The following is a 26,800-nucleotide window of genomic DNA, read 5'->3' as shown; positions in this document are numbered from 1 at the left end:
GGTCACACCATATAAGCTATATAGTTATACAATCGCCTTCAAGAATCAAGGATACTGGATTGCAGTTCAACAGTTTCAGATATTTCCTTCTAACTATTCTAATAAACTAAAAACTAAAAAGGGGTATCTATATAATGCATAAGAGTCCCTCCAGAATGATCTTTCGACTCCATTTGAAATCTCTCAGCCACTGAAACTTCATTATGTTTCAATTCTCTTCCCCTCTTTGGCCTGGAAGGTCCTCTCAATCACACGACGTAGGGTCCAGGCTCATTGCCGAGAGTCATGCTCCACACTGCCAGGGAGAATTATACCCCTGGGAGTCATGTCCCATGCAAGGGGGAGGGCAGTGAGTTTACCTGCCAAGTTGGCCTAGAGAGAGAGGCCACATCTGAGCAACAAAAGAGGCCCCCTGGAGGTGACTTCCAGGCACAATTGTAAGCATGTTTAGCAGCTCCTTTGTAGTAACAAGCTTCATAAGGGCAAGCCCCAAGATTGAAGGCTTGGCTCACCAAGCTGGTGGTCCCCAATGCCTGTGAGAATATCAGGAATTCCCCAGCTGGGGAAGTCCAATACTTCTACATATCTCCACAGTCCCCGAAGGGGGCCCTGCAAACACTCTTCATTCTCTGCCCAAATCACACTGGGCTGCATTGGGGCTTCATGTTAACCTGTACAAACAACAAGGTCTCACTCCCTAGTCAAGGCTCCATGCAATCATGGTATTTGAGTAAACTGACCATATAAGTTAAACTATACAGTGTGCCACAGAAAATATAGATTTTGCACCATATAACCATCTCTTCTCTTGGTCCCACACAGAAGCCAAAGATCTAAAACACAAGTAATATCATCCTCTACCCTTTAGTCTGATCTACCCTGATCTCAACCAAGTCCATTTCATTCACATCTCCAACTGAAGTCTGATCTCCTTTTCAGCCTCTTTAGCAGTTGATTCATGGGGCAATGCTGACACTCACAGCTGCTGAACTCTGGCTCTGAGTCCCAGGGACTGACCACATCACACAAAAACAGCTCAAAATCTCAAAATTTAGAAATAACTGTTACGTTTATCATGGATAAATGTAACTGCTATAAGAGCCTACAATCCAGGAACCTCAACATAACCCTTCCCCTTATAACCCATGCTCCCAGACTCAACCCTCAGAGTTTACATATTGTTATTAGTCTATGTCAGTGAGACATTATAATGTTTGACCCTTCATTTCTGATTTATTTCACTCATCCCACTGTCCTCACAGTCCACTCACTTTGCTGCACACCTCATAACCCCATCCCTTCTTGCTGCTCCCTCATGCAAAAACATTCCTATACTTGTACATTCAACCACACTCATTGACCACCCTAGGTTTCACCAAGTCACACAGTCCCAGTCTTTATCTTCCATTCCTCCCCCTGGCACCACACAGACCCCCTAACCCTTCTCCCTCAACCACACCCACAGTCATCTTTTTTAAGCATACTTACCACATGGTGCTACCATCAGACAGCACTAGGCCATCTGTCTCTAGATTTACACAACCAACCCTCTAGAACATTCTATACTCCTTCAACATCAAATGTCCAATCCCCACCTTCCATCCATCCCCTGATATCTTCATTTCTACACTCCTCCAAACCTCTCTTCCCTGCCCCTCCCGCCTGTCTGCAGCATCTCCCCCAGTATTTCCTATAGGGGAGGTCTCCTGCTCACGAAATCTCTCAGTGTCTGTTTATCTGTAACTATTTTGAACTCTCCCTCATTTTTGAAGGACAGCCCCACTGGACATAGGATTCCTGGCTGACAGTCCCTCTCCCTCAATATCTTGAATATGTCATACCACTGACTTCCCATCTCCACAGCCTCTGCTGAGAGATCCACACCCAGTCCCATCGAGCCCAGCCCCATATGCGATGGATCGCCCCCTCCTGCTACTCCCAGAACCCTCTCTCTGCCTCCAACATTCAAAAACCCAATTAGTAAGTGTCTTTGAGTAGCTCTATTTGGATCAATCCTGCTTGGGGTATGCTGCGCCTGCCCCCCCCCCCCCCCAGACATGCAGTTCCATGTCTTTCACATGAGTTGGGAAAACCTCATTGATTATTTCCTCTATTATTCCCCCAACCCCTCCCTCTCTTCTCCCTCTGGGACACCTACAATATAATGCAAACATGCATTTTAATTGTTTTAAATATCAATAGCCACATATGGCCATCAAAGTACTACCAATGTAGGCAACATGGGTGCAGGGTATTTAGATGCCATAAGAGACTTTGTTAATCAGTACTCCTTTCCTAAAATTTAGGACAAGGTTGGGACTGGGCTTTTACTGCACTGTGAAGAATTTAATTAAAACTTCATGGTTTAGCATGTTTGTATTATATTCAATAACTTTAAAAGCTTTCACTCCTGTCAGGTAAGTGTAGATAGTTCCATTTTAAAGGTTCCCCTCTATTTTTCCACTTCAATTATACACAAATGCAAAATGCCTCTGACCCTCAAGGGCACATTCCTCACACAAAGCACATCTTCAACCATGTGTCCAAATTCTATATTGATTCCAGCTGTTTTTTCACCAAGTACATAGACACAACAGCTGATCTTCATTCATAATGCCTCTCCATTTAAGCTAAATATTTCATCTTAAATGCTACTTTAATATGTTAATATGGAGATGATCCATATGGAAATGATCCTATGAAGATGGGTATGGTTTGTACATGAGTGGATTGATCTAGCTGGATTAGGCAAGCTGTGACATAGTACTAGAGCATTTCTCAAAAATGTTTATGAATATTTTCCTTAATCGCCAGAGAAAAACATAGTCCCATGGGCTGTGAAGCCAAACTTCTGGCAGGCTCCAGGGATATAATTAACCTGTGTATGATAGCAAAGCTGGAAAATTATTTCCAGGCTACTTGATATATGCTACCGGAAAGTGTGATAGTCAAACATATGTAGATGTTGGGGAATCCTGAATCTACAACCCTAGAAGCTAAATTAATGTTGGGATTCATCCAAAAATTATGAGTCCAAAGCAAGAAAGTATCTGGACCGGAGGCGGGGCAAGATGGCAGACTGGTGAGCTGTATGTTTTAGTTACTCCTCCAGGAAAGTAGGTAAAAAGCCAGGAACTGCGTGGACTGGACACCACAGAGCAATCTGTCTTTGGGCATACTTCATACAACACTCATGAAAACGTGGAACTGCTGAGATCAGCGAAATCTGTAAGTTTTTGCGGCCAGGGGACCCGCGCCCCTCCCTGCCAGGCTCAGTCCCGGGGGAGGAGGGGCTGTCAGCTCCAGGAAGGAGAAGGGAGAATTGCAGTGGCTGCTCTTATCGGAAACTCATTCTACTGATTCAAACTCCAACCATAGATAGACTGAGGCCAGACACCAGAGACTCTGAGAGCAGCCAGCCCAGCAGAGAGGAGACAGGCATAGAAAAAAAACAACACGAAAAACTCCAAAATAAAAGCAGAGGATTTTTGGAGTTCTGGTGAACACAGAAAGGGGAAGGGCGGAGATCAGGCCTTGAGGCGCATATGCAAATCCCGAAGCAAGGCTGATCTCTCTGCCCTGTGCACCTTTCCTTAATGGCCCTGGTTGCTTTGTCTATTAGCATTTCAATAACCCATTAGATCTCTGAGGAGGGCCGTTTTGTTTTTTTGTTTTGTTTTTTTTTTTTTTAAATCCTTTTTGCTTTTTCTAAAACAATTACTCTAAGAAGCTCAATACAGAAAGCTTCAAAGAATTGAAATTTGGGCACGTCAAGTCAAGAGCAGAACTAAGAGAGCTCTGAGACAAAAGGCAATAATCCAGTGGCTGAGAAAATTCACTAAACAACACAACTTCCCAAGAAAAGGGGGGTGTCCGCTCACAGCCACCATCCTGGAGGACAGGAAACACTCCTGCCCATCGCCAGCCCCATAGCCCAGAGCTGCCCCAGACAACCCAGTGTGACGGAAGTGCTTCAAATAACAGGCACACACCACAAAACTGGGCGTGGACATTAGCCTTCCCTGCAACCTCAGCTGAATGTCCCAGAGCTGGGAAGGGGGAGCAGTGTGAATTAACAGAGCCCCATTCAGCCATCATTTGAGCAGACTGGGAGCCTCCCAACACAGCCCAGCAGCCCAGAACTGCCCTGGGGGGACGGCACTCACCTGTGACATAGCACAGTCATCCCTCAACAGAGGACCCGGGGTGCACAGCCTGGAAGAGGGGCCCACTTGCAAGTCTCAGGAGCCATACGCCAATACCAAAGACTTGTGGGTCAGTGGCAGAGACAAACTGTGGCAGGACTGAACTGAAGGATCAGACTATTGCAGTAGCTTTAAAACTCTAGGATCATCAGAGAGATTTGATTGTTAGGGCCACCCCCCCTCCCCGACTGCCCAGAAACACACCCCACATACAGGGCAGGCAACACCAACTACACACGCAAGCTTGGGACACCAATTGGGCCCCACAAGACTCACTCCCCCACTCACCAAAAAGGCTAAGCAGGGGAGATCTGGCTTGTGGAGAACAGGTGGCTCGTGGACGCCACCTGCTGGTTAGTTAGAGAAAGTGTACTCCACGAAGCTGTAGATCTGATAAATTAGAGATAAGGACTTCAACTGGTCTACAAACCCTAAAAGAACCCTATCAAGGTCAGCAAATGCCACGAGGCCAAAAACAACAGAAAATTATAAAGCATATGAAAAAACCAGACGATATGGATAACCCAAGCCCAAGCACCCAAATCAAAAGACCAGAAGAGACACACCTAGAGCAGCTACTCAAAGAACTAAAGATGAACAATGAGACCCTAGTACGGGATATGAAGGAAATCAAGAAGACCCTAGAAGAGCATAAAGAAGACATTGCAAGACTAAATAAAAAAATGGATGATCTTATGGAAATTAAAGAAACTGTTGACCAAATTAAAAAGATTCTGGACACTCATAGTACAAGACTAGAGGAAGTTGAACAATGAATCAGTGACCTGGAAGATGACAGAATGGAAAATGAAAGCATAAAAGAAAGAATGGGGAAAAAAATTGAAAAACTCGAAATGGACCTCAGGGATATGATAGATAATATGAAACGTCCGAATATAAGACTCATTGGTGTCCCAGAAGGGGAAGAAAAGGGTAAAGGTCTAGGAAGAGTATTCAAAGAAATTGTTGGGGACAACTTCCCAAATCTTCTAAACAACATAAATACACAAATCATAAATGCTCAGCGAACTCCAAATAGAATAAATCCAAAAAAACCCACTCCGAGACATATACTGATCACACTGTCAAACATAGAAGAGAAGGAGCAAGTTCTGAAAGCAGCAAGAGAAAAGCAATTCACCACATACAAAGGAAACAGCATAAGACTAAGTAGTGACTACTCAGCAGCCACCATGGAGGCGAGAAGGCAGTGGCACGATATATTTAAAATTCTGAGTGAGAGGAATTTCCAGCCAAGAATACTTTATCCAGCAAAGCTCTCCTTCAAATTTGAGGGAGAGCTTAAATTTTTCATACACCATGACCAAGTGGGGTTCATTCCAGGCATGCAAGGATGGTTCAACATAAGAAAAACAATCAATGTATTACAACACATTAAAAACTCGAAAGGGAAAAATCAATTGATCATCTCAATAGATGCTGAAAAAGCATTTGACAAAATCCAACATCCGTTTTTGATAAAAACACTTCAAAAGGTAGGAATTGAAGGAAACTTCCTCAACATGATAAAGAGCATATATGAAAAACCCACAGCCAGCATAGTACTCAATGGTGAGAGACTGAAAGCCTTCCCTCTAAGATCAGGAACAAGACAAGGATGCCCGCTGTCACCACTGTTATTCAACATTGTGCTGGAAGTGCTAGCCAGGGCAATCCGGCAAGACAAAGAAATAAAAGGCATCCAAATTGGAAAAGAAGAAGTAAAACTGTCATTGTTTGCAGATGATATGATCTTATATCTAGAAAACCCTGAGAAATCGACGATACACCTACTAGAGCTAATAAACAAATTTAGCAAAGTAGCGGGATACAAGATTAATGCACATAAGTCAGTAATGTTTCTATATGCTAGAAATGAACAAACTGAAGAGACACTCAAGAAAAAGATACCATTTTCAATAGCAACTAAAAAAATCAAGTACCTAGGAATAAACTTAACCAAAGATGTAAAAGACCTATACAAAGAAAACTACATAACTCTACTAAAAGAAATAGAAGGGGACCTTAAAAGATGGAAAAATATTCCATGTTCATGGATAGGAAGGCTAAATGTCATTAAGATGTCAATTCTACCCAAACTCATCTACAGATTCAATGCAATCCCAATCAAAATTCCAACAACCTACTTTGCAGACTTGGAAAAGCTAGTTATCAAATTTATTTGGAAAGGGAAGATGCCTCGAATTGCTAAAGACACTCTAAAAAAGAAAAACGAAGTGGGAGGACTTACACTCCCTGACTTTGAAGCTTATTATAAAGCCACAGTTGCCAAAACAGCATGGTACTGGCACAAAGATAGACATATAGATCAATGGAATCGAATTGAGAATTCAGAGATAGACCCTCAGATCTATGGCCGACTGATCTTTGATAAGGCCCCCAAAGTCACCGAACTGAGCCATAATGGTCTTTTCAACAAATGGGGCTGGGAGAGTTGGATATCCATATCCAAAAGAATGAAAGAGGACCCCTACCTCACCCCCTACACAAAAATTAACTCAAAATGGACCAAAGATCTCAATATAAAAGAAAGTACCATAAAACTCCTAGAAGATAATGTAGGAAAACATCTTCAAGACCTTGTATTAGGAGGCCACTTCCTAGACTTTACACCCAAAGCACAAGCAACAAAAGAGAAAATAGATAAATGGGAACTCCTCAAGCTTAGAAGTTTCTGCACCTCAAAGGAATTTCTCAAAAAGGTAAAGAGGCAGCCAACTCAATGGGGGAAAAAATTTTTGGAAACCATGTATCTGACAAAAGACTGATATCTTGCATATACAAAGAAATCCTACAACTCAATGACAATAGTACAGACAGCCCAATTATAAAATGGGCAAAAGATATGAAAAGACAGTTCTCTGAAGAGGAAATACAAATGGCCAAGAAACACATGAAAAAATGTTCAGCTTCACTAGCTATTAGAGAGATGCAAATTAAGACCACAATGAGATACCATCTAACACCGGTTAGAATGGCTGCCATTAAACAAACAGGAAACTACAAATGCTGGAGGGGATGTGGAGAAATTGGAACTCTTATTCATTGTTGGTGGGACTGTATAATGGTTCAGCCACTCTGGAAGTCAGTCTGGCAGTTCCTTAGAAAACTAGATATAGAGCTACCATTCGATCCAGCGATTGCACTTCTCGGTATATACCCGGAAGATCGGAAAGCAGTGACACGAACAGATATCTGCACGCCAATGTTCATAGCAGCATTATTCACAATTGCCAAGAGATGGAAACAACCCAAATGTCCTTCAACAGATGAGTGGATAAATAAAATGTGGTATATACACACGATGGAATACTACGTGGCAGTAAGAAGGAACGATCTGGTGAAACATATGACAACATGGATGAACATTGAAGACATAATGCTGAGCAAAATAAGCCAGGCACAAAAAGAGAAATATTATATGCTACCACTAATGTGAACTTTGAAAAATGTAAAACAAATGGTTTATAATGTAGAATGTAGGGGAACTAGCAGTAGAGAGCAATTAAGGAAGGGGGAACAATAATCCAAGAAGAACAGATAAGCTATTTAACGTTTTGGGGATGCCCAGAAATGACTATGGTCTGTTAATTTCTGATGGATGTAGTAGGAACAAGTTCACTGAAATGTTGCTATATTATGTAACTTTCTTGGGGTAAAGTAGGAACATGTTGGAAGTTAAGCAGTTATCTTAGGTTAGTTGTCTTTTTCTTACTCCCTTGCTATGGTCTCTTTGAAATGTTCTTTTATTGTATGTTTGTTTTCTTTTTAACTTTTTTTTTCATACAGTTGATTTGAAAAAAGAAGGGAAAGTTAAAAAAAAAAAAAAAAAAGAAAAAAGACAAACAAGGAAAAAAAAAAAAAAAAGATGTAGTGCCCCCTTGAGGAGCCTGTGGAGAATGCAGGGGTATTCGCCTACCCCACCTCCATGGTTGCTAACATGACCACAGACATAGGGGACTGGTGGTTTGATGGGTTGAGCCCTCTACCATAAGTTTTACCCTTGGGAAGACGGTTGCTGCAAAGGAGAGGCTAGGCCTCCCTGTATTTGTGCCTAAGAGTCTCCTCCTGAATGCCTCTTTGTTGCTCAGATGTGGCCCTCTCTCTCTGGCTAAGCCAACTTGAAAGGTGAAATCACTGCCCTCCCCCCTACGTGGGATCAGACACCCAGGGAAGTGAATCTCCCTGGCAACGTGGAATATGACTCCCGGGGAGGAATGTAGACCCGGCATCGTGGGATGGAGAACATCTTCTTGACCAAAAGGGGGATGTGAAAGGAAATGAAATAAGCTTCAGTGGCAGAGAGATTCCAAAACGAGCCGAGAGATCACTCTGGTGGGCACTCTTACGCACACTTTAGACAACCTTTTTTAGGTTCTAAAGAATTGGGGTAGCTGGTGGTGGATACCTGAAACTATTAAACTACAACCCAGAACCCATGAATCTCGAAGACAGTTGTATAATAATGTAGCTTATGAGGGGTGACAGTGGGATTGGGAATGCCATAAGGACCAAACTCCACTTTGTCTAGTTTATGGATGGATGTGTAGAAAAGTAGGGGAAGCAAACAAACAGACAAAGGTACCTAGTGTTCTTTTTTACTTCAATTGCTCTTTTTCACTCTAATTATTATTCTTGTTATTTTTGTGTGTGTGCTAATGAAGGTGTCAGGGATTGATTTAGGTGATGAATGTACAACTATGTAATGGTACTGTAAACAATCGAAAGTACAATTGTTTTGTATGACTGCGTGGTATGTGAATATATCTCAATAAAATGATGATTAAAAAAAAAAAAAAAAAAGAAAGTATCTGAAGGATTTTATTCTGAACCAATATATTCAGGAGACCAGTTAGCTTTAGGCTTCCCTAGTTGTTAGAGTATGCTTAGCAAGTGGTAGGAGCATAGGGTTCTTGAACTCTTTATGATATGAGATGTTTATAACTACTTTCCAGAATTCTTGGAAAGATTGAAAGAGATTGTATATAAAATATCCAGTTTGAACCCTGCCATATAATAATCACATGGATTTTGAGAATTAAGTCCCTAGGGAAGTGCCACATCTAAAGGAGCCCTCTCCAAGGGATTCTATGGCAAGACAAACTACCTTCACATAAGAGAGATGCTCCAAATGGCTTGTGAGACAAGATAGAGGTGACAACTGTCTCTGCACAAGCTGCTCCAAACAGTATTATGATCAATAGGAAATGGAATTTAGCTCTACTTTGAGCATTATAATCCAGAACACAAAATAATTCTTACAATGTTCCAAGAAACATGAGCTCAAATTAAAAACCACAAGATGCATGAGGAAATAAACCAACATAATCAAGAGTCAGCAGAAACAACAACTTGCAAAATAAGATTTGCAGGGAGTGATGTCATCAACATTGTGACATAAACAGCTACTGAAAACCTCTCCCCAGAGAGTCAGTGAAAGAAAGGACAAATTCCACTTGTTCAGAACTCTGGAGGAAGGTATAGACCAAAGAAGGATTCCACCAATAGAAAGAGAAAAATATCAGGTATGAAACCTATGTTTCAGACCAGCTGGTCCTCTCCCCTTCTTCCTCACTTGATCCCATGCAGCTTGGTCCCAGAGGCAGCAGCTGAGATCCTTCCCACCTCCCACTGGGGACACAGACTACAAAATCTGTCACAGCAGTGAGACAGATCCCCATCTATATCTAGACACAGAGACCCAAGCCAACAGGTACCACCAGCAGAACTTAAGCCACTGAGGAGTGCAGAATACAAAAGGGGAGCAAGGAAGAACTTCCAAAATGTAGGAACAGGGAAGGAACCACAAAACCTTCTCTAAAAGCAGCAAGTAGCCAGGCAGAAGCTATCCAAAGAGTCTGAGAAAACATGGACAGAGACTATGTTTCCAGCCCTGGGTTGTGGTGCCCATCCCCCACCCATGAGGAAAATAGCAGCTGGAGGACTGATCCTTGCTTGGGGTATGACTGCAGACTGGGACAGCTGGGGGAATCCTCCACCACAAGTAAAGTGGAGGACACAGCCCCACATTGAGCCAGATTTTGACCAGCAAATTGAAGGCACAGAGATCCTGTAGTTTCAGTCCTGCCCAGTCAGATGCTGCCAGGGCTCCAGGAGGTAAACAGCTTACGAGGATGAGTAGGTCATCAAATGACACCATCTTCTGGGCAGGCCAGAAAGTGCAGGGGAATGGCAGGGCTTTTCAGAGACTCTCCAGACCCTATCCCAGGCCCATTGGAGCTGGTCTACACCCCCTGCATAGGTACCCAGCCCTGTTTTGGCTGAGAAATATGGATGACCCCACTTCAAAGCAGTGCCCTAATACAAATCCAGGCAAAAACTAAACCCTAGAAAAGAGAGAGAAATTGACCTTCAGAATAGATCCATCAAGATAATCAGCAAAAAAAATCGCAAAGCATACTAAAACTCAGGAAGAAATGGCCCAAAGGAACAGATAAAAAAGTAGGAGGAGATACAGAATCTGGAACAACTAATCAAAGATGTGCAAACAAATCTTCTGAATCAATTCAAAGAAATGAAGAAAAATGTGTATAAAGAGATAAAGGATATTAAGAAGACACTAGAAGGACGTAAAGAAGAATTTGAAAGAATACATAGAAAATGGAAAAATTTGAGCAGGGTCTCAGATAAATGATTGACAAGACAAAGCACACACATATATGCATGATGGGTGTCCCAGAAGAAGAGAAGGGAAAAAGTCTGGGAAGAATATTCAAAGAAATAATGTCTCAAAATTTCCCAACCCTTATAAAAGACAGCTATGCAAATCCAAGGAGCCCAATGTACTCCAACAGAATAAATCCATGAGTCACAATTCACTTCTATCCACTATAGATCCTGATGTACAGGAATTTATAAAAATTCAGAGTAGGTGAAACCTACAAGAGACTATAGTGATCTCTGCATTCTAGATTTAATAGTTGGTACTTGGTGGTGACACCTAGAAATTTGAGTTAAACTAGGAAAATCAACATAATGAAAAAGATCATTAATCTGCAAATACCACCTTAAAATACATGAAGCCTCCCAGGTTGAAGCCAGGAAGAGCAAGATTGGAATACTGTGAGAGTAATTATAATTATTGAAAATTTATGATATACCAAGGCTATACTAAATGTGTTATGTGCATTATCTCAATTATTCTTATTAATCTCATTTTATAGAGAAGGATACTAAGTCTAAATAGAGGTTAGATTAAGTTGCTGAATGTCTCACATTTAGTAAGTGGCAGAAATCAGATTTGAACATAAAGTTTGACTTGGGAGAATGCAATAATTCTCCCAACAGAAGCTTCTCACCTTAAGAAACAACACTAAAGTTTCCATGGTGTTTGCAGAGCTGAATGAAGGCAGAGCAAGTCTGCGTGGAGCAGTAGAAAAAAGAGCAGAGACAAGTTGACTCCAGATGGATTAAACCTAAATATGAAAGGTAAAACTCTAAGGCTAATAGGTGAAAACGTAGTTTATTTCATGACCAAGTATTATTCATGATATGGAACTCTGTAACTCTGCAAATCAACTTGATTACCAGGTAATAAGTAATTGTCAATGGGTCTTTCATGAGTAATTCCTGAAATTTTTTTAAAGTTAATAACAGGTTGATGAAGTTATTGAAAAACAAGTAGGAAAGATTATGCATTCATAAAGTCTAAGCTTTCAAACATGGCTGATCAAGAGAATGAAAAAACATTGAAATTAGTTAAAACAAATATAAAGAAGTGACTATTCCAACAGACTGACAGGAATCACAAAGAGAGGATCAACAGATGATGAAATAGAGGGGAATAAAAGTTCCTTTAGCCATGCTATGCTAAGGGCCTTTAGTAATTCCTAGTGAGATGACATTGGGACTTATTATCACTCCACATAATGTTTGTAATTTGTAGTAAATAACTATGCTCAAGTTAATTTAGAGTAATTTGTTTATAGTTCTTGTTCCATATGACCTCCATTAAGTTATTCTCAATTACTGCTTTTTATGGATCTTTATTAAGGGTTGAATTAACGAGCTTCTCTGGAATTAAGTGTCCATATCAGACTGAACCCAACTGGTGACTGATTATATTTAAGGTTCTGGTAACCTGGGTGAGCAGACCAGGTTGGATGCAGTCTTCACTGAATGCCACCGCAGCCAGGTTTATTCTTTTCTGAGTGTGTGAAGAGCGTTTAACTAAAGAACTTGGCAGTATTTTTAAAATACCATCTATAGAAGGAAGACATGTGATCTGGCAAATGTTAATATTTTAGACACTAGATAAAGAATCTCCATGGCCCACTTCTATAGCCATGGGAGCAAGCTAGGGACAAGGGAGCAAGGCTTTGGGTATGACCCCTCCCTCTGCTGGTCAGTGAGGGAAAGCTTGAGGATGCACCACAGAGAAGTAGGGTGTGGACACAACTCAACAGTGTGAAGTCAGGATTATTAGTTGACACAAAGTAAGGGCTAACGTATTTAGATAAGAGGAATATGAATTGCTCTCATGGGTCAGATGGAAATTTGGAGGTTGAGGGAGAAAACAAAATTGTATGTTGCAGTGCGAAGTGTGCTCGATTTTAGGTATTTTAGATGGCAACGAGTCCCAAGCTGGATTGGAAGACATCACTGGTGCTCTTTTCCCCTCCAGCCCCCACTTGCACCCAAGATCAGTAGATCCAGAGAGCAGTTTACTCACTTGTCCTCTGTAGAGCCAGGAGAAACCTGGAGAAGGAGTAAAGCCCAACACCATGAGATGGGAAATTTACAAGACTTCATAGCTGAGATAGACCTTGGTCATTTCTTTAAGAGGGAGGGAGATGCCTCAGTTTCCCCACCTGTAAAATAGTGATAATAAAAGCACTTGCCTCTGAGAGTTGTTTTCAGTTGAGATATGTATATAATGCACTGGGGACAAAGCCTGGTACATAATAGCTGCTCAGTAAGGATTGTCTATTGCTGTTATCCATGTGAAGTTTCAAGAGACTGCATAACTGTCTGGGGCTTATTGACCTAGGTCTGAGGGATCCCAAAATCCATATACTCAGCACTATGCCACATTCTCTGGTGCAACAGAGGGAATTCCTCTTTTGTGGGACTGCTCTGTGGCTTCTATGATTTAACCTTTGAACCCCACCTTCCTTTGTTCCAATTCCATGCTCACCAAGCCACCTTCAGATGCCATCCCAGAATCCTGCTATCAGAGGGAGTGTTCTGGGTGGCAGAAATGTAGGACCAGCCATTGGGAAGGAATTTTCCTGACCATAGATGAATGAAATGACATTGTGGTTAATACATAAGAGGTTTTGTGGTATTACTGTCGTCTTGTTTGGTCCTGGTTTATTTTTTGGATCACTCAAACCTGATATCTCTGAGAACACAGACAAAATACTACGTCTGGCCCAAGGAATGGTCCCACGTGCATCCCCTTCTTGGTCTGGTCAACCTTTCTACCTCTTCCCTCTCAACCTGTCTCAGGGATCATGGAATTCTTCTGTCACGGCCCCAATTTATTTGGGTCTCATTCTATGACCTTAATAGGGGTCAGTATAATTAAAATTCCTCTTGACACTGAAATTATTCTCCATTTCAACAGCTTTCCTTTTCACTTCAGTGAAGAGTTTAAAATCTGGTCATTATTCCTGATTTCTCACAATTTAAAATTTGCCTTTATTATTCATAAGAAACCAGGGACTCGCTTCTGAGCAAAGGGAAAGTGGAAGTAAGGGAAGGCCTCTATAGAAATCCTCCATCTTTTGGTGAGGAAATACTGGTATTGGGTTAAATTATTTGGTTTATTTGTTTTCTTTCTAGTGGTGGAAATATTGGAAATGGCATTAAGGTAATTGTTTTTTTTCTTACACACTTAGTTCAGGCCTCACCTTGGGTGTGTTGGTAAAAGGAAAACAGCAGGCTTTGCTCAGCATAGAGGTGCTCTTTATCTCAGGTTGTCCCAACATCCTGGGATAAGTCTTGGTCATTCTTGGGGCTCAATGCCTTCTTTCAGAGAAGGTTTTCTTTCCTTTTTGGGAAGAGAGGCAGGTGTTCTTTGCCATTTGGTTTCAGCACTATGCCTGATAACAGCAGATACTACATACATGTTTGTGGAATTAAAAAATAATCCCTTTGCAGATAAATGAAGGAAAAAATGCTCTCCTAATCTATTATAAAATATGACAATAAGCAGTTGTGCCCCAATAGCAATGAATTTAAAAGTCCAATCTTTTTTAAGAGAATAAATGGGGAAGTTATTTTCACTATATAATGTTAATTGATCACTAGAAGATTCCTTTAAGGATTGAACATTGGTTCATCTGATATACCACAGAAAAATATACATAAGCACAACTTTCAATAAATCCTCTTCCTTATGGCCTGTATCTTACATTCCAGCCACATAAGAGGGTTTCTTGTTCCTAAATCTGCCATTCCAGTTCACCCCTCTGTGCCTTTGCACATGCTGATTCCTCTGCCCGGAAGGCCCCCCCAGTGCTCTACACCTATTGAAATTCTACTCGAATTTCCAAGCCCTTTCCAAGTACCAATACTCACACGGCCCCTTCTATTGTTCAGATTTGATCTTCTCCTGTCTTTCAGAAGCTTTTGTTTATGTTAATTATGAACATATTTTCTACTCCTAATTATAAGCTCCATGAGTGAAAGGACTATGGCCAGATTCTTTGTACTTCCCTGTGCTACTTGCCTAGTGACTTTTCTTACATAAAGTATTTCCACACTTTTCCTCTAAGAAGCCCCACACACGTGAAAGTATGCCTTCAGACTGCTTTAGGATGGGGTTTCTTTGAAGCTGTGTTTTATCTTAAAAATCCACATGAATTTTGTATTAAATTGTATCATATGATATAATAATTTTAATATAAAAATGTTTAAATTGACTACAGAGTAAAATTGATACTTCAGAAATGTCCCACTGTTCATGCTTTTGCCAGTTAGAACTTCTAGCACATGGCCCATGGGGATACATGTTTTTCAGTTAAAAAGAGTACAAGCGGAAGCTTTAAAATGTTTATTGCACCGAATTAAGTGCAATTCTTAAAGTATTTCTTTACCAAATGCCAAATAATTGAGAAAATAGTCAAGACAGAGGCAGCCTGTCATTAAGAAACTTTGAGTAACATACCAGAGAATTTTTTAAAATAGCATAAGGCCCCCAAAATGCATTGTACTCACAAGTATTGGAGCGCCAACCTCCATCTGCCCCCCAACTCCACCCGTTCTCACATCCACTTGTTAAGCGGTTATGTTAATATGCTGCAGTCAGTTGCTCTGAAAGCCCACAAATAGAGAAACCCATGAAAGAAAAGTGGCCCCCCCGATTTCCATTTTGGCAGATATTTTAGCCTCAGAGTCTCTGAACCATGTTTATTTTCAAGGTTGTGTTAGAATAAAAACTGGAAGGACTTGATGAATAACTGATGCCTGGCATTAATGTGCTTATCTAGCTGCTGAGGAGGTATAATTTAGTGTTAACGGACATGACTAATAGAAATTTCTAAAATGGTCCAGGACAATACAAAATTAATAAAAAGCTTTAGGAAACAAAGATACTGCAGAATTTGAACATGTAAATAAATAAAACACTCCTCACCCTTACCCTTCATTAAAATGGATACTAATGCTATAGTACTTGAAGAAATTATTTCTTAAACAACATTCCTGTAGGTCAAACGATGCTAAATGCCTCCTAAGTAAATATCTCCAGGATAATATAATAATAATGAAATGCAGCATATTAGAGATCTCTCTGGAGTCTGTGGGGAAATGTGTTCATGCAAAAAGCAAATGTTCTTTGTTATAACCTCCAACAATAATCAAATCTATAATGGCAAAGTGCATTTTTAACCAAATGAGGTTACCAGAGCACAGAAGATGTGACCTGTTTCCTTTATATCCTCTAAATATCCTAGTAAGATTCTTATTAATATCTGTTGAAAGGAGAAAGGAAACAGAGCCTCAGAATAAACAGTCACATGATGGAATTTTCTATTTCCTATCCATTCTACCTCCCTAGTAGCTCTTTTCATCCTCTTATAATGCAGTCTGGTATACTTGGTCCAGGTGTGGAAAGAAGGCTTTTATATTTTTCTTTTCTCTCCTCGAATATTTGCGTGTTTCTCCTCCCTTACTTGTTTACAAAACCAGAAAAGAAACATGATTTTCTCTAGCATGGCTTTGACAGTGTAATGGAATGCCTGGCATCCATTGTTCCTTTCTTTAACGCTAAGATGCAGCTGCACTGTTTCTTGCATTGGGACTCTCTGAAACGTCCATTCTATCATTTAAGGCTTGGCTGTCTCTCTAGTGCTGTCCTTATTCAAGTATTTTCTGTTGCATTTGGCAGATATTTTATATATGTGGTAAAATCACTGAACTGAGGAAATTCTGCTTGTCTGCTGCTCCCTCAAGGCAAACAGCGTCCAGAGAAGCAACTCACCATGGATCAGATGATTATTTCAGTCACATTGTGACGGTAAATGCAGGTTTAATCAACTTCGCCACAGAAGTAATTCACAGTGGAATACATGCAGGAAGCTCATTTAGCCCCCACCTTTCTTCTTCGGCTGCCATGTTAAACATTGATTTTATTTTCCCTAGTCATAAAGGATGAAATCAATATCTAACATGGCAAGTATATTTGCTCATACCTTTTCATTCAGATTACCTGACAAATTTTATACACTTCAAATTGCATTTATTTTAAGGTCTAAGTTTGTGAGCTTATAGATTTAAACGTCAGTACGGTAGGCACTAATTGCACATGAAACTAGTTTAAATCTTAAAGTGAGAGTGGTTATTATTAAACCCCATACATAGAGATATTGCATTATTTTATTGTTAATGGATTCACTCAGTCAGTCATTAGTTAATTTGTTTATTACCCATTTGACATCTATTAATGGAAATTTAGTATTTTTTAGAGACATTAAAAGTAAAAGTTAGGCATTGACATACAAAAGTATTTTAAAATTGTAAAACTCCATAAAGATATTATATCTGAAAGTACTTTTTAATGTTATTCATTCATTCACAAAATATTAGGTATTCACTGTATGTGTCTCGAGTTCTGTGTTAAGAACTGTGGATTCACTGACAAATAGGAACTGGCCTGCACTCTCTAGGAGCTCTCAGTTTAATGGAAAAGAGAACAGGAAAAGGAAAAAGAGAGAATTGGTAAAGGTATCATAGATGGATTTACCATCAATGGTAATCTCGTGGCTGATCTGCTCTGTGGGCCCTGTGGCCAGGGCAGAGGAGACAGAAACCAGGGAGAAAAGAAACGTCAGCCCTGAAGTGGCTGGGGTGGGGTGGGGTGGGGTGGGTGGAAGGAGGAGGTGTTTGAGAATGAGGAAAAAGTATAGTGCCTGGAACAGGGACAATAAGAAAAGGGAACAGAAAAATTTGAGGAAGCCCAAGATGTGAAACGCCACCTGGGCCATAGGGTACCTAGACTTTACCCTTCAGTCATGGGAAATCACTGGAAGTATTTACATTAAAGAATCGCATGATCAAAGCAAACTTTTCACCCCATACCATAGTTTATTCTGTTACTTAATGCAGTTATTTTGTAGTACAGTTAATAATAATAATGATAGGTCAAGGGTGGTTCAATGAAACATGTTGATTTCCAAAGCTCTTCCTTTGGTCCTGAACTTTATGATGCACATTATTAGAACTTTGAGAGTGTCTCAAGTACTGTTTTAGACTCAGAAGACAGGGTCTCGATTGCCATTAAATAGCTTCATGACCTTGAATAAGCCACTTCGTGTCTTCTGCGATCTGTCCTCTTTATCTAGCAAATGGGATAATGATACCATATTCTTAAGCTACATAAACTAGATAAAAAATAACAGGAGGGTGGGAGTGTTCACTGAATAGCTAAATCATGTTTCTTCCTATACAGGAAGAAAATAGAAATAATGGAAAACCTTAAACATTGTTAGGCTAATATATCATTAAGTATTTATATTTCAAAATTAAGGTAACTTGTAATGCATAAAATACAATCTCTAACCTACAAATTGGCAGAGGAAAAGAATATAGAGGGGAAAAGCCAAGGAAAAGAGAAATAAGCGTAAACAGAAAATAAAAAATATGATAGTAGGAAAAAGATATCTTTATTTGCAATAGTAAAAACTGGGAGAGAACATAATCATTACTAAGAGGAGAATGGTTAAATAAATAATTGTACAATTGTTCAAGGGTAGACATGTGAATGAATTGGAGCAACAAGTATCAAGGGGCTAAAATTGAAGGAAAAAGCAAGTTTTAAGATATATACCTGGGATGATAAGATAGAAATTTCTAAGGAATAAAATTTGAGGAGGGGGTGAAAAGTGAGGAATAAAAATTTGTTTGAAGTTAATATTTTCATGTATTGGCAATTTTTTATTTGCCACAATTTTTCAACTTATTTGATTCTTTTTTATGAAACCTGAGATTGTCCTGCAATTTTCCATATGCTTATTTGACATTCTTGTTTTTCAAATTTTTTTTCTTTATTTGCAAATTCTCTTTAGCCAAATAGGTCTGTTCTGCTTGCCATATTGAAAAGTTTTCATTTCCCCTTCTCCCAGAGTTCTTGAGCAAAGAAAAAGAAAATGGTTGTATTTAACATATAACAGCCACCCTTTATTTTTCAATCATTTTAAATCTGTCAACTCCTCAGAATCCCACCATGAATCCAGCACTAGATGTCAACTCAATCATAACCTCATAATTATTCAGGCATGGGATGGGCTTTAGCTTAATTGCAGATCATAGATTTGCAACTTATAATTTAATTGTGACTGCCACTAATGGTCCAAAAACATTTGATTAAATATTTGGTGATCATTGCCTTTCTTAAAAACAGGGATCAAACTAATTACCTACCTCTTTAGTATACTCAATGGTATAACTGGTTAGTGATTTCCTGATTCCCCACCTGTATTTCATTTAGCACAGTCTACTTTCAATTATTATCTTATGAATTCATAGAATTTCTGAATTGCAAAAGAAAGGTTTTAGAGATCTTTTGTCAAATGAGCCCATTTAACAAATGTGGAAATGAAGTTCAAGACGTTATTTCAATTATCAATGGCTACCAACAAGTAAATGGTATCAGGACTAAATTTCAGCACTCTTGACTTACACTTTAAACTCATGGGAATTTGGAATATAATCCATTGCGTACTTTCAAAAACTTCCAAGACTTTTGAAAATCCAATGTACAGACATAGTTTGGCTCTTCTCTGGTATACCTTTTCATATCTTTCATGTCACAAGAAGACTGATACAGTAGGAGAAAAAAAATAGTGAATGATTGGTAGTTTTAATTGATTAGATTTTCTGAAGGAATCCAAAATCCATAAAATGCAAGGCCCTTAATTTTAATAATCTAGTACTTTCTCATTGAGCCTTCTATTTTCTACTATCTAAACCAAACAAAAAAACAAAATAAAGATTTCTCCGGTTATATGTGCAATTATTAAGTGCCAGATTGAGCGCCCAATCTGAGTGGGGATAAGTGCCGACTTAATGGGACTTCACAAACAGGAGGCTGAGCAAAAGAGGACATAAAAATGAGGGTTTCTTAAAAGGAGAGGAAAAAAGATTCCTTACCAGCTTCTAGTGTAATTTAAAAAGCTTGAGGCCTAGTCTAAAAAATAAGCAATGTGAACTTCCGGCACTAGCCAAGATGTGGTAAGTCCACTATGGTCTTTCTCTCTTGATTAAAACTAAAATTCTGAACAGAATACAAAAAATAACTTCCACTTGAGTACACTGAAAAGTGAACAATAGCAGGTAGAGTGGGGAGGGAAGTCAAACCCAAAGCCTGCCTTCCCTGCATTTCGTTCCTTCCTCTATCTTCCAGCTTTGAGCTGAGGGTGAACAAGTCAAGGAACCATGCTGGGGGCGGGCATGGACAGCAAAACTCTGAGAGTAACGCCTCTTCCCAGCCAGAGGACAAGGAAGAGGAGCCAGCTGGACAGACTGGGGGAATCCCCCCCTTTCCGCCTTTTTCCCCTCGGCCAGTCCTGCCTGAGGCCAGCCCTAATGGTGAAGTTGCACAGCTGAAGCACCAGTAGCAGAAATGGCACCTAAAACCCCAGAAAAAAATCTCTCTGGCCAGAACAATCAAGAAAAGGAACTTTTATGGTCTCTCTTTCTGTCATCAATTCACCCCAAGGGCAACTCCAGTGTACAGAATTGCATGACAGAACAGGCAGCTAAAAGTTAGAGAAAAGGGATCTACTGATTCTCTGTATGTACAAGTCCCAGGCTCACTTCCAAGCTATGCATGTGTGGACCAGACCCCAAGAAGCATAGCAAAAGATGTGAGGACTAAACTGTGATGTAACCTACTGCCCAAGTCCCAGGCTAGTCCCTTGGTAGTGCATACTCATAGGCTGTGAAAACTAAACTAACATTGGAAGCACTGCCCACAAATGGTGAGACAGAACTTGCAGTTAGATCCTATCTGGGTTGTTTGAATGCTAAAACAGACAAAATCAACATTCTCCAGAGGATTTTAACAGGACCCAGAGTCTCACAATATAATATTCAAAATGTCCAGGATCTCAATAAAATTGAATTATTAAAAAAAAAACAATGTCCAGGATACAATAGAAAATCCCTCAACATAAAAAGTACCCCAAAAATCTGAATACTTTAAGGGAAATGATAATCCACAGATACTGTGGTGGCTTGGAGTTACATATTCCAGAAAAACATGTTCCTGATCTTAATCCGTTCTTGTAGGGCATGAACCTATTGTAAATAGAGCTTTCATATAAAGTTACTTTAATTAAGTATATATATGATTTATTTAAAAGAATTGACTCTCAGAATTGTGGAAGCTGGCAAGTCTGAATTCCATAGGACAGGTTGGCAGTTTGGAAATTCCGATAAAGGTGATATTGAACTCTTGAGTCTAAATTCCTTAGGGGAAGCTAGAAAGCTGCAAATTTCAGTAAGAGCTGATGTTGAAGTCTTGAAGCAGAAATTCGTCTGATCCCTGGAACCCTCAGTTTCTTGCCCTTGAGAGTTCTAACTGATTGGATGAGGCCTACTCAGATTATGGACAGTAATCTCCCCTTTACTTAAAGTACCCAAGTGGCCTCTGACTTGTAGGCCACTCTTAATTAAGTGTGAAAATATTTGTTTCAGGTCCCAGTGTATTTCATTGCAGTATTGACATTTCAAAGAACAATAAAAGAGAAATAGCCTAATGCTTGTAGTATAGCCCAAATTAAAAGACGTTATTATGTTGATCAAGACCATACTCTATCACCTTTATGATTAAGCTTTTTCCTTTGACATATCAGTCTTTAAACATTTTTTTTTAAAATTACATTTAGATAGCCTATCTTGTGAAAAGATAAAGGATGTACAATTTTAAAGATTTTCTGAGGAAGCCATCAATCAAGATGATTGAACTTGGCTTACTAATTTTCCTGCCTCTGTGTCAGCAAACTAGAACCATTATTCTCTTTTAATGAAAAGCAGACACACAAAACCTTAATTTCCTCTTTTCATGCAGTGTGTATTATATAGAAATCATTAAACAAAGCATAAATCCACTTCCAAATCAAAAGACATATAAGCTCCGTTATCTTTTTTTTCCTCTTTCCCTTTCTGCAATGTTATGCAAGGGTCCATCTTACAGGTTTAGCTAACCTGCAGAAAATCAAATACACACTGATCTCAAGTCCATAAGTTACCAACCAGTAACAGGAGGAAAAAAGGCAAAATAAAAGCTGGCTTCCATTTGCCCAGCCTTCTGGCTCATCGACCAGGGAACACAGCATCGGCTGTTCTATTTGTGGGGCTGCATTGATGGCTTCCCCCCAGGAGGGAACCACAGAGAGAATCCTTCACCCTCGAACTCTCATACTTGTGGCCTGGGGAAGCAAAAACAGATGAAGAAATTAGAATATGACTTGCCTGAGAGCAAATTTGAACAATTTCAGAGAGGATTTATGTTACGTAGCCACAAGTTTTTAAACCTAATTTAATAAATATACATCTTCATTGCAAAATAGCACTGTGCATATCAGAACCATTTTAAAAAAAATGTATTTCAACTGGAAATGGAAGCAAAGTTTCTCATTACTGGCAAATCCTGTCAGTGTTGCAACAGCTGGAAAGAACAGTTAATTCATCTTACTTTTTTCCTCCTGTGCATTAAAGTTATGTTATCACATGTTTTTAAATTCTCTTCCATTCTATTTTAAAATTACAAATTTAGGTGGTATAGGATGCTTAAAGTTAAAGGTGAGGTTATTTTTTTTAATTGTTATTAGGTGTGGTAGATTGAATCATGTTCCCCACAAAGACATGTTCAAATCTAACCCCTGGTTCTGTGAGTGTTACGATCTTATTTAGATGAGACCAAATTTAATCAGGTTGGGCCTTAAACCCTATGCCTGGAGTCTTCATAAGCAGAGGAAATTTGGAAACAGGAGAAACCAGAGGCGGAGACAGACAGACAGACAGACCGTCATGTGACATGGCAGAGATGAAGTCACCACCAGTGCGCTGTGGACCGGAGAGAACACACTGATACCTTGATGTTGGACTTCCAGCCTCCAAAACCGTGAGACCATCAGTTCCTCACGATTGGTTCCTAAGCCAACCCATTCTGTAGTATTTGTCATAGCGGTCTGGGCAAAGCTAAGACATAAAAGAAATTCTCAAAAATTTTCTGTTAAAACAAAAGCACTGCTTCATATTAAGCAATGCCAATCTGGTACAATCAAGTTCAACAGAGGAAGCGATTCAATAACTGATTTTTCAGTTGTTCTAAAATGTCTGGTCATGTGAGGGGTTGAACAAAATCTTTCCTGATTTCCCAGAATTGGAGACAAAATTATTTTCAGAAATTATCACAGAATGAAACAAAAAATGATGGGCAGAAAACAGTGAAAAATTTTTATTGTATTTCATAAATATCATTCCAGTGAAAAATAATAAATAAAAATTAACAAAATATTGCAGTAATACAAAAGAGAACGTAATGAGTTAATATATTTTAATTATATTAATGTGATTTTTGGAAAAACATATGCCTAAATATTGGTCTGTCACAGTAATGAATGATATTAGTTTCTCTTTTCAAGCCTTAATTTTGTCAAAATGGATTTTCACATATTCATGTTCAGTGATTGCACAGCCTAGTTTGTTAATCTATCTTTCCTTAAGGTTGGTTGAAGTACATTTGTATTAATTTTAATTTCAAAAGATATTTTCATGAGAAGCAATACAGATACAAATAGTAAGGAAAAATCTTAATCATGAGGATAAGTTTGGCTGAGGTTCATAAAATCCCATTTCACAATAAATTCCAGAAATAGCATGCTGAGTATGGCTTTGTGTGTTTAGGATCAATTCTAGCAGCTTTCAAACATCTCTAATAAAAATTTTTTCACTAAAATACCTTTACCGGAGGAGGCGGGGCAAGATGGCAGACTGGTGAGCTGTATGTTTTAGTTACTCCTCCAGGAAAGTAGGTAAAAAGCCAGGAACTGCGTGGACTGGACACCACAGAGCAATCTGTCTTTGGGCATACTTCATACAACACTCATGAAAACGTGGAACTGCTGAGATCAGCGAAATCTGTAAGTTTTTGCGGCCAGGGGACCCGCGCCCCTCCCTGCCAGGCTCAGTCCCGGGGGAGGAGGGGCTGTCAGCTCCAGGAAGGAGAAGGGAGAATTGCAGTGGCTGCTCTTACCGGAAACTCATTCTACTGATTCAAACTCCAACCATAGATAGACTGAGGCCAGACTCCAGAGACTCTGAGAGCAGCCAGCCCAGCAGAGAGGAGACAGGCATAGAAAAAAAACAACACGAAAAACTCCAAAATAAAAGCAGAGGATTTTTGGAGTTCTGGTGAACACAGAAAGGGGAAGGGCGGAGATCAGGCCTTGAGGCGCATATGCAAATCCCGAAGCAAGGCTGATCTCTCTGCCCTGGGCACTTTTCCTTAATGGCCCTGGTTGCTTTGTCTATTAGCATTTCAATAACCCATTAGATCTCTGAGGAGGGCCGTTTTTTTTTTTTTTAAATCCTTTTTGCTTTTTCTAAAACAATTACTCTAAGAAGCTCAATACAGAAAGCTTCAAAGAATTGAAATTTGGGCACGTCAAGTCAAGAGCAGAACTAAGAGAGCTCTGAGACAAAAGGCAATAATCCAGTGGCTGAGAAAATTCACTAAACAACACAACTTCCCAAGAAAAGGGGGGTGTCCGCTCACAGCCACCATCCTGGTGGACAGGAAACACTCCTGCCCATCGCCAGCCCCATAGCCCAGAGCTGCCCCAGACAACCCAGTGTGACGGAAGTGCTTCAAATAACAGGCACACACCACAAAACTGGGCGTGGACATTAGCCTTCCCTGCAACCTCAGCTGAATGTCCCAGAGCTGGGAAGGGGGAGCAGTGTGAATTAACAGAGCCCCATTCAGCCATCATTTGAGCAGACTGGGAGCCTCCCAACACAGCCCAGCAGCCCAGAACTGCCCTGGGGGGACGGCACTCACCTGCGACATAGCACAGTCATCCCTCAACAGAGGACCCGGGGTGCACAGCCTGGAAGAGGGGCCCACTTGCAAGTCTCAGGAGCCATACGCCAATACCAAAGACTTGTGGGTCAGTGGCAGAGACAAACTGTGGCAGGACTGAACTGAAGGATTAGACTATTGCAGTAGCTTTAAAACTCTAGGATCATCAGGGAGATTTGATTGTTAGGGCCACCCCCCCTCCCCGACTGCCCAGAAACACACCCCACATACAGGGCAGGCAACACCAACTACACACGCAAGCTTGGGACACCAATTGGGCCCCACAAGACTCACTCCCCCACTCACCAAAAAGGCTAAGCAGGGGAGATCTGGCTTGTGGAGAACAGGTGGCTCGTGGACGCCACCTGCTGGTTAGTTAGAGAAAGTGTACTCCACGAAGCTGTAGATCTGATAAATTAGAGATAAGGACTTCAACTGGTCTACAAACCCTAAAAGAACCCTATCAAGGTCAGCAAATGCCACGAGGCCAAAAACAACAGAAAATTATAAAGCATATGAAAAAACCAGACGATATGGATAACCCAAGCCCAAGCACCCAAATCAAAAGACCAGAAGAGACACACCTAGAGCAGCTACTCAAAGAACTAAAGATGAACAATGAGACCCTAGTACGGGATATGAAGGAAATCAAGAAGACCCTAGAAGAGCATAAAGAAGACATTGCAAGACTAAATAAAAAAATGGATGATCTTATGGAAATTAAAGAAACTGTTGACCAAATTAAAAAGATTCTGGACACTCATAGTACAAGACTAGAGGAAGTTGAACAACGAATCAGTGACCTGGAAGATGACAGAATGGAAAATGAAAACATAAAAGAAAGAATGGGGAAAAAAATTGAAAAACTCGAAATGGACCTCAGGGATATGATAGATAATATGAAACGTCCGAATATAAGACTCATTGGTGTCCCAGAAGGGGAAGAAAAGGGTAAAGGTCTAGGAAGAGTATTCAAAGAAATTGTTGGGGAAAACTTCCCAAATCTTCTAAACAACATAAATACACAAATCATAAATGCTCAGCGAACTCCAAATAGAATAAATCCAAAAAAAACCCACTCCGAGACATATACTGATCACACTGTCAAACATAGAAGAGAAGGAGCAAGTTCTGAAAGCAGCAAGAGAAAAGCAATTCACCACATACAAAGGAAACAGCATAAGACTAAGTAGTGACTACTCAGCAGCCACCATGGAGGCAAGAAGGCAGTGGCACGATATATTTAAAATTCTGAGTGAGAGGAATTTCCAGCCAAGAATACTTTATCCAGCAAAGCTCTCCTTCAAATTTGAGGGAGAGCTTAAATTTTTCACAGACAAACAAATGCTGAGAGAATTTGCTAACAAGAGACCTGCCCTACTGGAGATATTAAAGGGAGCCCTACAGACAGAGAAACAAAGACAGGACAGAGAGACTTGGAGAAAGGTTCAGTACTAAAGAGATTCGGTATGGGTACAATAAAGGATATTAATAGAGAGAGGGAAAAATATGGCAAACATAATCCAAAGGATAAGATGGCCGATTCAAGAAATGCCTTCACGGTTTTAACGTTGAATGTAAATGGATTAAACTCCCCAATTAAAAGATATAGATTCGCAGAATGGATCAAAAAAAATGAACCATCAATATGTTGCATACAAGAGACTCATCTTAGACACAGGGACACAAAGAAACTGAAAGTGAAAGGATGGAAAAAAATATTTCATGCAAGCTACAGCCAAAAGAAAGCAGGTGTAGCAATATTAATCTCAGATAAAATAGACTTCAAATGCAGGGATGTTTTGAGAGACAAAGAAGGCCACTACATACTAATAAAAGGGGCAATTCAGCAAGAAGAAATAACAATCGTAAATGTCTATGCACCCAATCAAGGTGCCACAAAATACATGAGAGAAACATTGGCAAAACTAAAGGAAGCAATTGATGTTTCCACAATAATAGTGGGAGACTTCAACACATCACTCTCTCCTATAGATAGATCAACCAGACAGAAGACCAA

The sequence above is a fragment of the Choloepus didactylus genome, chromosome 7, assembly GCF_015220235.1.
Source record: "Choloepus didactylus isolate mChoDid1 chromosome 7, mChoDid1.pri, whole genome shotgun sequence".
In the NCBI taxonomy this organism is placed as follows: Eukaryota; Metazoa; Chordata; class Mammalia; order Pilosa; family Megalonychidae; genus Choloepus; species Choloepus didactylus.
Note: the sequence above shows the minus strand (reverse complement) of the source record.